The following is a 17461-nucleotide window of genomic DNA, read 5'->3' on the forward strand; positions in this document are numbered from 1 at the left end:
TTTGACTGGTTCAAACTGGTTCAGACTGGTTCAGTTTAGTTTTGGCCAGTTTCAACAGATTCAGACTGGTTTAATCAGGTTTTGACCAGTTCAAACTGGTTCAGACTTGTTCAATCTGGTTTTGACCAGTTCAAACCAGCTCAGACAGGTTCAATCACTTGGAGCTTTTCTATTCCTGCACTGTGAGTCTCAAGATCCCTTGGAAACAATCTGACAGTTTCTTAGTACTGACTAAGTGCACTTCAGTCCCCCAAAGGAGGCCAGCATTGTCTTTTGAATAACCATATTCCTAGGGGCAATCTGTGAACAGAAACCCAGGTAACATCAGGCCCCTGGGGATCTATGCAGAGAAGACAGGGAATACTGAATGTTAGGAGAGCTGTACAGATTTTGGACAACCCATGTAGGGAGAGGGGGGTTGGAAATAGTTGCAAACAATAAGGTAAGAATCTATGTGTCCTGTAAGGGACACTGTAGCCACGCCTGCGTGGGTGTGGTCAGGGTGATGTACGAAAGGTTTAATTGTGAGGGGCCCCTTCTTCGATTTCGTCTTTGGCTTGCTGTACTTACTGCTGCCCGACTAGCTAGGTCTCTCTGTAGGTCAGGCTTTTCCCTAATAAATTCTCTTGTATGAAAAAAAAAAAAAAGAAAAAATTACACTAAAATAACTCCTCTATCTGTCACTAAGCTCCTTAATTCCTTTGCTTTAAAAAAAATAATTTCGAAAACAAAAGACATTGCAGTTAGGCTGAAGGTGTGTATAATTTCTCTGTTGCCATTTAATATGTACCACTCCTGAATATTCTATTGGAAAGTTGGATGAGACTTCATGGTTTGCTTCATTCTCTTTTATATGGTAATGAATTGATATTGACAAAGAGACATTGACCCTGAAGCATTTAGAAGTCTCCCTTGCAGTGTTGTTCAGTATTCAAGGTATCATCAAGGAAAATATGGAATTCTCATATTCATTTGTAGGCACTGAACATTGTGTTTCAAAAACTCCAAAACACATAAAGGTTCTACTATAGTGTAAAAGATGTGCTAGATTCTGGATAGCAAAACAGAAACGAATGTAGATGCTGCTGAGGATGAACCCAGCATTTAGTCTAGTGTATGCTAGGTAAGTAAGTGTTCCTCAATTGAGCTACATTGCAAGTGAAATATATAATTCTCTCAAGCTTTCTTTTGAATATGACAACTAAAAGTGTATATTAAAATGTATTCTCTCTTCATCAACTCAGCTGATTTTGACAAATAGCATAATATATGCACAGGTATTTTTTTTCATAGAGAGAGATACTTGATTATAAACACTTGTATTATGGCATTACAGAATTCTAAGGGAGGTAGGTACTTTTCCATTTATGGATCATTTTTAGTTGGTTTCCTATATAAAAATTAATAATGATAATGTGATTTACTTTACCTTTTCCCAAAATCATGGTTATAGTTATATTTTTGGTGTATCACTGGTTTATTTATCTTTCTATTTTGATGGGCAATAAGTGTCCCTACTTCTTATTACAAAAATATGATCAGTGAGGAATATTCCCTGAGGTTAGACTTTGAGTGCTAGCTTTCTTATCTCCTCTGAAATGTTGAAGTCTTTATGTTGCCAAAGATCAACATTCTTAACAGGAAAACTAGAGATAGGAAAGTGAACTCCCTGATTTTATACAATAATAAATAAGGTAATTATGTTGATAAATTTATTATTTCCTGGTAATCAATATACAGTTTTTGAATTTGGATTCTGAAATCACTTTAAAATACCTATTCCTTTGAACTATTCAGTCAAACTCAGGTATTATCTATCTATCTATCTATCTATCTATCTATCTATCTATCTATCTATCTATCTATCCATCCATCCATCCATCCATCTATCTATCTATCTATCTATCTATCTATCTATCTATCTATCTATCTATCATCTATCTTATATATGTATCACACACATGTATCTATATAGTCAACATCTCTAGTGTCCAGAGAATGGAAAAGAAAGCTTGGAAAATATTTTTAGGCTGCTAAGATGACTCAGCAGATAAAAGTGTTTGTTGCACATCATGATGAGCTGACTTCAGTCTCTGAAATCCACATGGTAGGAGGATAGAAACTTCCACAGGTTGCCCTCTGGCTTCCACATGCATGCTTGTGACATATGTGTGTGTATACATGTGCACACACATGCACATACATAAATAAAGATAATTTAAAATTAAACAATAAATCAGAGGAAATTATATTAAATGTTTTTCTTAAAGCAAATTCATTATTTTTAGAAATAACAGTATAGCCCTAATTTGTAGTTTGCAAATCTTACCTAATTTTGATCTTACTGTTTAGTGCAAATAAAAGACTTAGGTCCGAATTCAAGTGCAGTCTTTGCTCCCGTGGTTTTGACTTTTCTCATTGCTGAGATCAAATAGCTGACAAGCAGAAACTGCAGTGGCAAAGGCTTTATTTTTGTTCTCCATTTGAGAAGATACAGTCTGTCAAGGCAGGGAGACATAGCAGTGGGGATAGCCTGAGTCTATTCCTACAGGACTATGAGCTCCTTGCTTACATCTGTATGGGTCAGAGGCAGACAGCACACACAAATCAGGACCAGGTTACAATCCTCAAGGCTTGCCCCTCAGCCATCCCCTTTCTCTAGGTGATCAGTTGTGACTGCATGCTGGAACACATCAGTTGGTGGCAGACACTTTATACTCACACCGTTACAGTTCCTGTAACATGACATGCCTGAGCAACAGGCCTTACTTAGGTAGCAAGAACCATGCTGAAAATATTGTTAAGCTTGAGACAGTGGGGATTTCCCTCTTTCAAACATCATTAATCATCTAGGATATGTACAATATGTGCTTTTGTTTACATAGTTTAAACAAAGTTCGATTTGTTTACAATCCTGATGGAAATGGTTATTAACTGAATTCCTGGGGTGAGCAGCATGTTTGCATTTTTGTGATAAGGGAAAATAAATCATGCGTTCTTTTTTTTTTTGTCTCTCAACACAAATTTTGAATCTTCCTATTTGATAGGTTTTCCAATTTTTTCCATTTTTATCATCTTTAATATATTTGAATCAATAACAATTCAGGTTAATTTGCAGTCTTAATTTTCCTTCCTTGTTACCGAGAGCCTGGCTTAATCATTACAGAGATGTTGCCATAGCTGTCTCAGCATCTGCAGTGATTTGCATCAATTGGCACCCAAGCAACTTGCTCTTCCTCACAGCTTGGCATCTACTACTGTTGCTAATACTGTACCCAATGCCTGCTCATGTGGCAGATCTTATAGAGCCCCACTACCCCAAGATCAAGCTTCCTTTCCATATAATGCTAAATACACACACACACACACACACACACACACACACACACACACACACACCACACATAACAGAAGTATTGCATTTATTATAGTAATTACATTATGTGTGTATATTAATACTATGGAAAGAGATGCCTGGACTAGAATTGAGGCTGTGTCCTCTGGAGGAATGGTTGTTCATTTCACCTCACAGGTCTTCTGTAAAGAACAGATTAAAATATATGTAAAAGATCTGGCACAGTTTTGATATTATGAGTGAATTTAAAAGTAGAAACTGGATTTGTATTTTGAGGTAGCTAATCTGTCTCCAGAATTACCAGCAGCTGAGTGCATGGAGTAGTGGCTGTTAGGAAAGTGATTATATCACTATAAAGTATATGAGCATACAAAAAACTTGGCCTCTCATTTGTTGTAAATGTCTTTTGATGATTCAATTATTTAACAAATTTACAGAGGACACTGTGCTCTTTTGTGTAATTAAAACAGATAAGACTACCACTTACTTGGATAAGAAGTTCAATTTTATATGTATCATTGAATCTTACAATGAAGTTCAGTTTAGCCTTGAGTTCATGATTCTTTTGTTTCAGCCTCTTGAGTTTTAGAATTACAGGTAAGCCAGGTACACACCACCATGTCTGTCTTCCAAATAGATTTACAGAAACTAATATTTCTAAAATTAAACAGCAAAAAAGTGGTCCTGTATATCAAAGAAGAGATGGGAAAGATCTAGCCTGAACACATAGGTTCATTACAATTCAGTAAAATGGCGAGCTAAGAATAGTGGATGAGGAGGCAGTGGAGGCAATCTAAGCCTAAAATACTCATGGAGAAGAAAGACTCTGCTCAAGGAGGCTGTTGAGTATGTGAGGCAGCCCTGAAGAGAACCTGTTATAATAAATCTTTTCACAAAAAGCCACTGAGCCCCACCGCAATGTGTGTGCTTTACACGAGCTGCCCGCCCGAGTTAGGGCCCAAATTAATGCACAGAGACTTGTAATGCTGCTTGGCCAATGACTAGGATATTTCATCTGTTAGCTCAGTCTCAAACTTATCGAGGATGCCTTCTGCTGGCACCTCTCTTGCTGGTGGCTCACATGGCGACACTGGAGCATGCGAAGGGGAAAGGGGACACTTTCTGTTTCTCCTTGCATAAATATGAATCTCCTTGCTATGTCACTTCCTGCCTGGATGACTGGACCACTTCTCTACTACATTTCCCAGAATCCTCTTTGACTCCTAGACTCATCTAACTTGCTGCCTCATTGGCCAAACAGAACTTTATTCAACAATAAATAAGATAAATATACACAGAAGTACTTCCCCCATTAAGAACCCCTCTCAATTCATTTAAGGGTTATAAGGCTTGAGGACCATGGCTGTCTTTGACTCCTATCCACCTTTACATAGAAGAAACAAGGCAGGCCTACACTTCTGAAGTCACTAAGAATTTATGTATAGAATTTAGCTATTGAATCAAAGTAATGTCACTTGCTAAATTATGTAAGCCTGTTATGTTGAAATTTCTGGATGGCATGTGTATATGAACTTTCAAAAATGTCCTGTTACCTACATTGCCCTAGAAATATTTCTAATATGACCACCCACTGTAACAGACTAGAAATCACAAGATAAACCTCCCCACAGATGTTATTAATTGTGGGAAAGATCCCTGAATCCTAGCACAATAAAATATAACTTAGACACAAGTCTGGGCATTAACTTTAGCATACTTTAAGACCCATTTCTTTGTGATATAAAATGATCCATACATCTTAGATCCAGAAGTTGGAGGGGGGCAAGAAATAACATAATGGCAGTTTGACTCAAATCCACATGTAGCAATTACCCAACCACTCCCCTTTCCCTGACACGTTGCTGATGATGGCTATCAATTAAGGATTTGCCCTACAGGAACAGAAGACATCCTTCTTCTATAGAAATAAAAGTTAATTAAGAGAAAAGTGTGACATTTAATGTGGGAATTGGCATTACTGGACATTCTTGCAAATAGTAGCATTTAGAGATCACCCGAGGAAACTGTCAAAACTCTAGTCACTCACCTGCAAGTAACATGAGTTTACAGAAGCTATTTGTATGCTGAGCAGAAATACTTTTTGTTATTTGTTATTTGTCCCATTTCCCCTCAATTTTAGACTTTTTTGTGCTTTTCTACTGAGTATTTGGTGTAATTGGTTTCTTTGTTTCTAATATATCATAATGATGCTTCTAAAATATGTTTTGGTGGTCTAGAATTTACAATATACATTTCTATTCTAAATACACTTTCAATTATTACTATACTTCTACTTTGCATGTGATACAAGAAACAATATTTTAATCTATTAAAGTATTATTATAATGAACTTGTAAATTAAAAAATCACTCAGCAAAATTAATGAGACCCCAAACCTATACATCACGATGAACTTTATACACTTAGAAACAGAGTATCCTCAGTGTCTGGCTCTCTATTAAACATGTGAATCCTTGTCCTCATCCTTAAGCTGTGGTCAATACATGGCTACTACTGTGCTGCAATCATTCAGTTATCTTTTAGATCCATTAAAGATAATAAAATAATGTATACTAGTTTATCTTCTTTTTTCTTTCTTCCTTGATGTGGATCCAAGTGTCTGACCTGTATGCTTCCTTCTTTGACTTATGTTTTCTTTGCTGACTTTCTTGACCTCCATAGCCACACTGCTGTATTTAATGCAACCTTCCCATTTTAACTGCATCTCTCTCTGTTTTTCATGATGCGGCAATCACAAACTTAGTGAGTCAGGGTTCTCCTATTGTTTTTCCTTTATAATTCTTGATACAGATACAGTGCAGAAGATACTATGCTCCCAATGATTGATCCATACATTAATAGAAATGCACCATATTGCAAGTAGTTGTAGCCTTACTCTGTTTCTGGTATTTGAGAAGTACATAAGCTTTCAAACTGTTTCTCCAGTGGGTTCATCACTCCCATCAGAACTTCATTCCATGATGTAGACGCTTTGTGGGATATTATTATTTTAAAGATATTTAATTAGAATATTAATATGATTTATAGTGTACATTTTGAAGTTACAAGGTAAAGGGTATATATTAAGAACTCTATGGAGGAGGTGATACCAATTTCAGTCATTGTCACAAAGTGCTCATGGGTGTGCAACAAACTCCCATCCTCCTGTTCATACTGGGATGAGGCTGAAGATGGAAACCAGGTCAGTCAACTTTTGTGTTGTGCAGTTATTAAACTTGTGTATTGATTTTCAAGTAAATTTAATGAGCAGAGTTTTGGAGGGGTTAAACAAGTATTTCTATTGGTGCAGCTATGACTCCTTTAGATCTTTTGGGAATGTTGTCAGTAGGAGATAAAAGACATGTTGTGATTTGGGTTTTCACCTGATGGTGTCATTGTTTTATTTCCTCAAACAATGTTGCTCTAATGAATGAACATATAATGCCGACTTAAAAAAAATTTCTAATAGCTCTTCTTGTGTCTTAGCCATAGCTGCAAATTTATCTAAAATATTTCCTGGTATGGAAATTACTGGTGACCTTTTTTTGTCCCAATTATCAAGAATTTCCTTTCTGTTGGCATCTTTTTTTCTGTTTTGTGGATGTAATTTTTAGTGCTTTTGGTTCATCCTTTTTCTTTTCTTAATTCCTTATCAAAACTTTTTCTTTGGCATTCAGAGACAGAATTCTTCAATTTAGGAAACTTGTTGCAATAGTTTCTATCTTGTCTGTCTCTTTCCTTCCTTATTGGCTTCTGCGCTTTTGAAATAGGGTTACATGTAGCTCAGGCTGTTCCCAACATCACTCTGTAACAGGAAGTGACCCCATCCCCTGATCCTGCTTCTACTTGACTGCTGGATTACAAGTCTGTACCATTGTCTTCTAGTCCTTCAGTCTCTATCCCCTTTATTGTATTGTTCTACAAGTGGATATTTAATAGGGTATTACAATCTCACAGTGTTTTGTTTACCTAAATTCAGGCATGGTTGTACTCAATGTTCCTAGCTATCATTCCTCAGATTATCTTCACAGGAAAGGTCTCCTTGGTATGAAGGTTCCGTCCCATTAAGGATATACTAGTCAGTTCATACATGAAGCAATATCCAGCCTTAATGAAACATTTTGACTTTTGGTTGTAGCTTTCAGTATCTCAGAAGGAAATAGAAATTAGCTCTTAAAAATTATTCCCATTAGGGGTACCCTTGGGCTCATGGAATTCTGCACCACAGTAACTTTTTTTTGCTAACTTTCTCTCTAACCTCTGTGAGCCTTTCATTATTTGCATCAGCATAAGTATGGGAGCAGAGTGGCTTAGAGGATTATGATCTAGAAAATATGTAATTTCAGTTTGGAGTTACATCCCACAAGCACCCACTCTAATTACACAGCTCACAATTGGAGAACACTTAAAAGTTTGCAAAAAAAAGAGCCACGTTTTGAAACTTTTAATCCTTAAAATTATGTTAGAAAATAGTTAAAGTGCATACTTTTGTATCTGATATGCAGAGGAAGAAAATTGAGACTTAGAGTTCATCTAAGTCTTATGTTGAGAACAGAACATATTTTTGTGTTCATGTGGATAAAAAACAAATACATGGTTCAAAGGTCAGATTCTGAGGCTAATTTTCCCCTCAAAAACATCTCCCTCAGAACATAAGTGACCCCTATTTTTATAATTTTCCAAATAAGAAAGAAAATATAATTAGAGTCATCTACAACAATCTGACACTTCTGCTGTTAAATTGTTTGCCTTTCATGCTCCTTTCAGGTCTCTGTCTCCTGGGAAAGCCAAGTCACTTGTCTCTAGAACCAGTGACTTGTTTCTAGATTATCTGCCACAGCATATTCCTTTTGTCCCCTTTCATCAACAAATGCACTTTTTGTTTTCATGGTGTCAAAGGTTCTGAATTGTTCTTACAAAACCTGTTGTCACAGCTTTGGGAAAGTAGTTTGCCTAACACAAAGCTGAACTAGCATAATTTGTTATTGAAGATGAGAACTTGATTTTCCACATGAATCCTAGCCATTCATTGGGTATCCTGAAATAAAGAGAAGGAAGTAAATGTAACTAATACTTATAGTGAGGAGAGGGTAAATTTATGGTGCCAGGTTGATGGACTTCATCCTCACTGGCATTTAACCTCTGTGTACCAAGATTTGTCATCACTGAGATGGAAGCAAGAATATCACCAACCTCAGAAATGTTTAGTAAGGACTGAGTTCATATAAATATATAAACTTCTTACATAATTGCCTCATAGTAGGTGCAGTGAAAGCGTCTACTACAGTTGAAATAGTAAGGTGCTGTCCATATGTTCTTGTGTCAAACATTGAATTCAGTGATTGAAATGGATTATCACATGCAATTTTCACTATATTGCTTTTTTGATAAAGGCTGATTTGTGGTAATATGTTGTTTATAATCTAACAAATAAAGCTTACCTGAAGATCAGAATGCAAAGGCTAGCCACACTAGTTAGACATAGAGACCAGGCAGAAGATACTGATTGTAAGTCTAGAAGATATTGCCACTGAAGAATAGTCATCTTCAGCTCTGTTCTTCCCACGATGTTGGGGACTGTCAGATGTCCTTGCTAGGGAATAGTACTGACTGGCTATACCCTATGCTAACTGCACAGAACACCCATCCTTAGAAAGACTCTTATCACAGAGCATAGGCATAGCCTTCTTTTTTTCTCATCATTTTATTTTTGATTTAAATTAGAAACAAGTTTCTTTTACATGTCAATCTCAGTTCCCTCTCCCTCTCCTCCTCCCCTGCCCCACACTGACCTCCTGTCCTGGGGAGGCCTTCCATGGGGGGGTCTTCAAAGTCTGTCATATCATTTGGAGCAGGGCCTAGACACTCCCAAGTGTGTATAGGCTGAGAGAGTATCCCTCTATGTGGAGAGGGATCCCAAAGCCCATTCATACACTAGGGGTAAATACTGATCCATTGCCAGTGGCCCCATAGATTGCCTAGACATCCAAAATAACCTCCTCATTCAGGGGGTCTGGAACAGTCCTATGCTGGTTCCCCAGCTATCAGTCTGGGATCCATGTGCTCCCTCTTGCTCAGGTCAGCTGTTTCTGTGGTTTTCTCCAGCCTGGTCTTGACCCCTTTGCTCATTACTCTTCTCTCTCTGCAACTGGATTCCAGAGTTCAGCTCAGTGTTTTACTGTGGGTATCTGCTTCTGCTTCCTGGATGAAGGCTCCAGGGTGGCATATAAGGTAGTCATCAATCTTCTTATTGGAGAAGGGTATTTAAGGTAGCCTCCTGACTACTGCTTAGATTGTTAGTTGGGGTCAACCTTGTAGATCTCTGGACTGTTTCCTCGTGCCAAAATTCTCTTTAAACCTATAATGGCTCCCTCTATTTTGATATATCTTTTCTTGCCCTCTTCTATTCTTCCCCTTACTAGACCTTCCTGCTCCCTCATGTCCTCCTCTCCCCTCCTCTTCCACTCTTCTCTTTCTTCTAACTCCCTCTCCCCTCCCCATGCTCCCAATTAGCTTAGGAGATCTTGTCCATTCTCCCTTCTCCAGGGGCCCATGTTGTCTCTCTTAGGGTCCTCCTTGTTTCCTAACTTCTCTGGCATTGTGGATTGTAGGCTGCTACTTCATTGCTCTAGATCTAATTTCCATATATGAGTGAGTAAGCACCAATGGTGCTGGCATAACTGGATACTGGCATGTAGAAGACTGCAGATAGATCCATTTCTATTGCCATGCATAAAACTTAAGTCCAAATGGATCAAAGTCCTCAACATAAATCTAGCCACACTGAACCTCTGAGAAGAGAAGGTAGGTGGTACCCTCGAACAAATTGGTACAGGAGACTACTTCCTGAATATAACATTACACCAGTAGCACAGACACTGAGATCAACAATTAATAAATGGGACCTCCTGAAACTGAGAAGTTTTTGTAAGACAAAGTACACAGTCAATAAGATAAAAATGGCAGCCCACATACTGGGAAAAGATATTCACCAACCTAACATCTGATAGAGTGCTGATTTCCAAAATATACAAAGAAATCAAGAAGCTAATCTCCAAAACACCAAACAATCCAATTAAAAAGTGGGGAACAGAACTAAATAGACAATTCTCAATAGAGGAATCTAAAATGGCTGAAAGACATATAAGAAAGTGTTCAACATCCTTAGCCATCAGGGAAATGCAATTCAAAACAATTTGAGATACCATCTCACACCTGTCAGATGGCTAAAATAAAAAACACCAATGACAGTTTATGCTGGAGAGGATGTAGAGAAAGGAGACCACTCCTTCAATGCTGGTGGGCGTGCCAACTTGTACAGCCACTTTAGAAATCATTATGGTGTTTTCTCAGGAAAATGGGAATCAGTCTACCACAAGATCCAGCAATTCCACTGTTAGGTATATATCCAATGATGCACATTCATACAACAAGGACATCTGTGCAACTATGTTCATAGCAGCATTATTTGTAATAGTCAGAACCTGGAAGCAACCTAGATGCCCCTCAACTGAAGAATGGATAGAGAAAATGTGGTACATTTACACAATGGAGTACTACTCAGCAGAAAAAACAATGGAATCTTGAAATCCCCAGGCAAATGGATGAAACTAGAAGAAACCATCCTGAGTGAGGTAACCCAGTCACAAAAATCCATAGCTTTCTTAATGAAGAAAAGTTGCTGGCAGTTCACTGATATCTTTTGTTTGGTTAATTAACTTAGCAGTGTCTTGAATTCAAATATGCCTTTTCTTTGCATGGCTATTGAAGTTACAATGGCTTTAGAGGGTGCTTGAAAATGATTCTGGTGAGCATATCCCGAGACTATTTGTACGGCCCCACATAACAAAGGCAAGCAGGTAAATATCTGAGAAGATCAAGTCAAGTTATCTGGTACTGAAAAGGAAACTGACCCAATATTCTGTACACACATGTACTTCTCAATAGAGTTTTAGCCATAACTGTTATTAGGCTGGATTTCTACCTCTGTCTTTCATTTGTTATTTTTTTTGTTGTTGTTATTTTTAATTTGATTTTTAAAAATATATTTTTTTATTTTATACCCTGGCCACAGTTCCCCTGTCCTCCCAATCCTTCTCACCCACACTCCTTCTGTTCCCACCCCCAAATCCATTCCCCCTCCATGTTGGTTTAGGAAAAAGCAGGCCTCCCATGAGTATCAGCCAAACATGGCATATCAAGTTGCAGAAAGAATAAGCTACTCCCAATGTATTAAGGCAGGGGCTGTCTCTGACTCTTTTAGTGGCTTTTGGGACCCTATTCCCCATACCAAATGGCCTTTCAAAGTCTTAATACATTTATAATTCTTAAAAGATTTACAAAGAAAACAAAATCAGCTTTAGAGGGCTTGGGTACAAAAGAAGTCTGAGAACATAGTGGGCAGATAGGGAACTGTGTACTTACCTTTCTTCCCACATTTTATTCCTGTTAAATATTGGTAATCATATAAATACATGGACAATGTTGATGTTTAATGTCTTAAATTGGCATGTATATGACTACTTGTTTATAACTCATATGGGAAAGGCAATAAATAGACACAAGGACATGTTGCTTGCTGTTGGTTCTGCTATCATTAAAGACTGGAAACCATACTTCCATTTTCTAATCTGATCTTCTCAAAGCAATGATTCATAATAATTGCCAGGCCAGTTAAAAAAGCTGGTCTTTGTAGCAAGAGGAAATGAATGTTATTAACTCTGCCCTCTAAGAGAGAGAGAGAAAGTGTGTGTGTGTGTGTGTGTGTGTGTGTGTGTGTGTGTGTGTGTGTGTGTGTAATACAAGAATAGCAGGTCTTTGTCTCACAGGCCAAATCATTATCATTTAGTTTAATCTTCCCTAATACACACACACTTGCTCACTGACATAGCTGAACATGAAAAAACAAAACAAAACAAAACAAAACAAAATACTTTACATCTTGAAATGAAGATGTCCTGTTGGTGATCCTAGACTTCAGCTGAAATTTAAATCCTTTTGAGAATGCAGTCATAGAAGGCAGATAATTAAAGTCTCTCATGATTTGTAGCTTTTCAAATTTCACTGGTTCCTCTGTAGCATCTGTCTTTTTTCAGCAACATTCAGAAATTTGTCTGTAAAACTGTGCTTTTTGTCTGTTGTCTTTGTAAAGCTCCCACGACGTCTCTGTGGTTATTACTTCAACAAACATCTATTGGTGTTTTTGATAATTTCCCTCTCCATTGAGAAATTGATTTCCTTTATTTTAATTAATATAGCCAGATATTGTAATTAGGAAACTTTCATCAGCTGCAGATGGAAATAAAAAACAGACAGTTGGAACAATTGTAGAGTGAGTGGCAAACATGAGCAGAGCAGACTCTGATTAAAGAGTTTACATCATTTCTCAAAAGTTGCCATTTGTAAAGTTTGGAGGAAAATCAAAACACTGCACTCCCAGTATGCCCAAAGCAGTAAGTCCTCTACCAGGCTGTAAGACTTTAACAATTCCATCACACAATCTTCAGTTATAGAAGAACAAAACATACTTACTTCTTTAATATATGAGACAAGAATTAAAATTTGCATTTTTCATATGAGAAAAATAATGTGTCTATCATCAGCTAGATTTTTATTGCTCTAAATGTTAATGTTGAGCTGGGATATTGTATACTAACTCCATACTGTTAGCTGTAGGAAATGAAGCTTGAGTTCAGAGGCTTCCTGTATTTTATTTTCAGGCAAGCTCCTCCTGTTGAACTCTTCAGAATTACCCTTGTGCCCTTCATCATTCTTGTTGTCACTTTACTTTCATTAACACTAATGACTACCTTAGGAGACAGAAAGGAAAGTGTTGGCAATCTTTTGTAGGTGAAGTCTTAGATTATACAGAATTAGGGACATGTAAAATAGTCTAGGCAAGACAACAATAGAATTTAGGATCTTGCACAAAACTGAACAATGGACTGGACCATTTTTCCATACATTGGGACCAGACATTTACCCTTGATTCTAGCAAATATTGAACCACCTCTGAACTGTCCCTCCACATGATTGTTGGATATATCAGCCAGTAATCAGGTTTTAGATCATAATGGCTAGGCACAATCTTCATGATGTTGTAGGCAGACTATCACAACAGTGCTCTCAGTGTTATAGAGACACTGAAATTGTCCATCAGAATTGTCATTGGAGGGTTAAGACTGGTGAAAGCCATTTTTGCCTCCCAATTCAGTGATGACCAGCCACCTTTAGACCCAAAGTTGAGTTTTTCACACACACACTTCTGTATTTTCTACCATGTCTTCTAAATGATTCTTACTAAGTCTGTATTGCTGATCTTCTAGAACAATAAAAGCATGGTGCCCTCTAGGAACCCCATGTAATTATTGATTGACTTCCTACTTCCCTACGACTATCAAACACTCAATAGTGTATTCGTAATTATTTACCAACTGGCTGTGTGATAAAGTGTGTGTATATATATGAGTGTGCATTTAAAGATACACTTTACTTCTAAAAGAACGGGAAGCAAACATTTGTAAGTAATAATGTATCCTCTTATTATAAATTCAATATCACCAACTGATTCATTGACTTTTCCTGAACCACTGTATTTATAACTAACTAATATTTGAAAATTAGTGTAGTTATATCACGAATTATAACTAATTCATGTTGACTAATATTTTTATGTGAGTTAGTGGTTGAGAATAGTCCAGTGTTATACTCATTTTTAATGAGTATAACATGAAGGAATAGTTCATTATTGTACTCATTTTTTTAATAACACAAACAATTTTGTGGAACTGCACAGTACTTTTAAATGCCAGGAGGGTATTTTTTCTCATTTTTCTTTGTATTATTCACAGTGAAGTAGATATGATGGCATACATTTACAATAACGCTAATCAGAACCATTACTTCTTTAAGTCTTGATATTGAACTAGAAAACTGTTTTTCTAGGGCCTGAGCAGTAAAAACTTTAGGCTTAAGAATCCTAAGATATCTGTTTGAGAAACACAACTTTGCATTGTACTGAACTGTGGAAAATATGACTATTTACTACATGCCAGTAAAAATTCATTGATAAATGCAAGCAACAGATATGCAACAATTTGTCCAGACAAATAACGATGCATTGTATTCACCAATTTTCTTGCTGTAAAACTTCAACTGTAACTATTTCTTTCTGCCAAAGTCATGCTGCTACCTGTGAAACTGGGAAGAAAAGCAATGGTACCGTACTTACTATGTTGTATTTCTATACACCTTATTGGGAAATGAGTTTTTGATTATGTATTACTTTTGAATTTAATATTGATTACTTAATTATAAATCACACATACTCACATACACACAAAGTTAACTAATGGTAATGTTAAAAAATTAGTTCCCCCAATGTTTAAAGTTTCTTTAGAGCTGATACAGATTGGTTCTAAATATGTAACTGTATGACTTTTTTGCTGTTGAGTTTTTCAACAAAGTTTTTGTTTGTTGTTAGTATTGACTAGGTATTTACCAAGGAAATGGGAAGCAATTTTCCTTTATTCAAACATAGACAGTTCATGAATATTCTTTTGTGTTAGGTGTTTTGCTGTCATTGTCTTATTGTGTCTGTTGGTTTTCAGTACATTTTACTTAATTCTCCTACATGATCTCAAAGTTGGCCTTGCTATAATGATTGGCAAAGTTTGTGTTAAATGCATTGGTTACTGATTTATAAGTAACTATTGTGTTTAATGCATTGGTTACTGATTTGTAAGTCCTCCTGGATGCCTTGAGTTGCTGAGCTTCATATTCAGTAGTGTGATTTTCCTCTTATGGACTTCATTATCCTAACTGCTCACTTTCTTACATGTTTTCTAACTCTCTCTCCTCTTGATTAGTAACCACTTCTGTACCTTGTTTCTGACTCACACCTGTAATCTATCTTGCCTTGCTTATCTATTGCACTGAATTTTCAAGCACATGGAAATGTGAGTGCTGGATGACACTGTTCAGCCAGGTTGTTCTGAAAATGTTATTACGTACCATAAGCCATGGAGATGTTATGGCACGGAAACTATCCTCTGAAGGCTAGCAAGATGTTTTTGCCCACATTCGGCAAAGTCAACTTAAATGAAATCTTCCAGATACAGAAAACTATTTTCTGCCTAAACATATGCCCCTTCTTGACCCTTAGGAACTAAGTATGTACAAGAGTAAGCTGAAAACAAAGATAAAGGGAATACCAATGCACTGTTGAGAACAGAATATTATTTTAAAGAGGGGACTGCTTTAAAATAACTTCAAATTAAGAAAAAAGAATGATACCATGAAGGATTTTTCTTCTGAAAATTATTATCTGTACTTTCTCAGAGGTTTGACATCATAAATTCATATGAGAAAGCACAGCTTAAAGAAGATTTGAAAGTAACACATCAGAGAAATCATCCACCACGATCAAGTAGGCTTCATTCCAGGAATGCAAGGATGGTTCAACAGACAAAAATCCATCAATGTAATCCACAATATAAACAGACTGAGAAAAAAATGATCATTTCACTAGATGCTGAAAAAGCCTTTGACAAAATCCAGCATCCCTTCATGATAAAGGTCTTGGAGAGATCAGGGATAACAGGAACACACCTTAACATAATAAAAGCAATATACAGCAAGCTGACAGCCAACATCAAATTAAATGGAGAGAAACTCAGTGCAATTCCTCTAAAATTGGGAACAAGACAAGACTGTCCACTCTCTCCATACCTCTTCAATATTGTCCTTGAAATTCTAGCTAGAACAATAAGACAACAAAAGGAGATCAAGGGGATACAAGTCAGAAAGGAAGAAGTCAAACTTTCACTATTTGTAGATGATATGATAGTCTACATAAGTGACCTGAAAAACTCTACCAGGAACTTTTACAGCTGATAAGCACCTTCAGCAAAGTGACAGCATACAAGATTAACTGAAAAAATATGTAGCCCTACTATATAAGATGGTACATTCGTTGAGAAAGAAATCAGAGAAACATCACCCTTTACAATTGCCACAAACAACATAAAATACCTTGGGGTAATGCTAACCAAAAAAGTGAAAGACCTGTACTGTAAGAATTTTGAGTCTCAAAAAAAAAAAAAAAGGAAATTAAAGAAAATGCTAGAAAATGGAAGGATCTCCATGTTCTTGGATAGGTAGGATCAACATAGTAAAAATGGCAATCTTGCCAAAAGCAATCTACAGATTCAATGCAATCCCCATCAAAATCCCAACACAATTATTCACAGACCTTGAAAGAACAATTCTCAACTCTATATGGAAAAACAAAAGACCCAGAATAGCCAAAACATCCCTGTACAATAAAGGAACTTCTGGCGGGATCACCATCCCTGACTTCAAGCTCTATTACAGAGCTATGGTCTTGAAAACAGCATGGTACTGGCACAAAAATAGACAGGCAGACCAATGGAATAGAGTTGAAAACCCTGATATTAACCCACACTCCTACGAACACTTGATTTTTGACAAATTTATACGGGAATAAATAAAGCATCTTCAACAAATGGTACTGGCATAACTGGATGCTGGGATTAGAAGACTGCAGATAGATCCATGTCTATTGCCATGTACAAAACTTAAGTCCAAATGGATCAATGACCTCAACATAAATGCAGCCACACTGAATCTCTTAGAAGACATAGTGGCAAATACCCTTGAATTAATTGGTACAGGAGACTGCTTCCTGAACATTATACCAGTAGTATCTCAATCTACCAATTGAGATCAACAATTGATAAATGGGACCTCCTGAAACTGAGAAGTTTCTTTAAGGCAAAGGACACAGTCAGCAAGACAAAATGGCAGCCCACAGACTGGGAAAAGATATTCACCAACCCCACATCTGACAGAGGGCTGATCTCCAAAATATACATAGAACTCAAGACACTAGTCTCCAGAACACCAACTAATCCAATTAAGAAGTGGGGTACAGAACTAAATAGACAATTCTCAATAGAGGAATCTAAAATGGCTGAAAGACACATAAGATAGTGTTCAACATCCTTAGCCATCAGGGAAATGCAAATCAAAACAACTCTGAGATACCATCTTACTCCTGTCAGAATGGCCAAAATCAAAAACACC

The sequence above is a fragment of the Cricetulus griseus genome, chromosome 2, assembly GCF_003668045.3.
Source record: "Cricetulus griseus strain 17A/GY chromosome 2, alternate assembly CriGri-PICRH-1.0, whole genome shotgun sequence".
NCBI classification, from domain to species: Eukaryota; Metazoa; Chordata; class Mammalia; order Rodentia; family Cricetidae; genus Cricetulus; species Cricetulus griseus.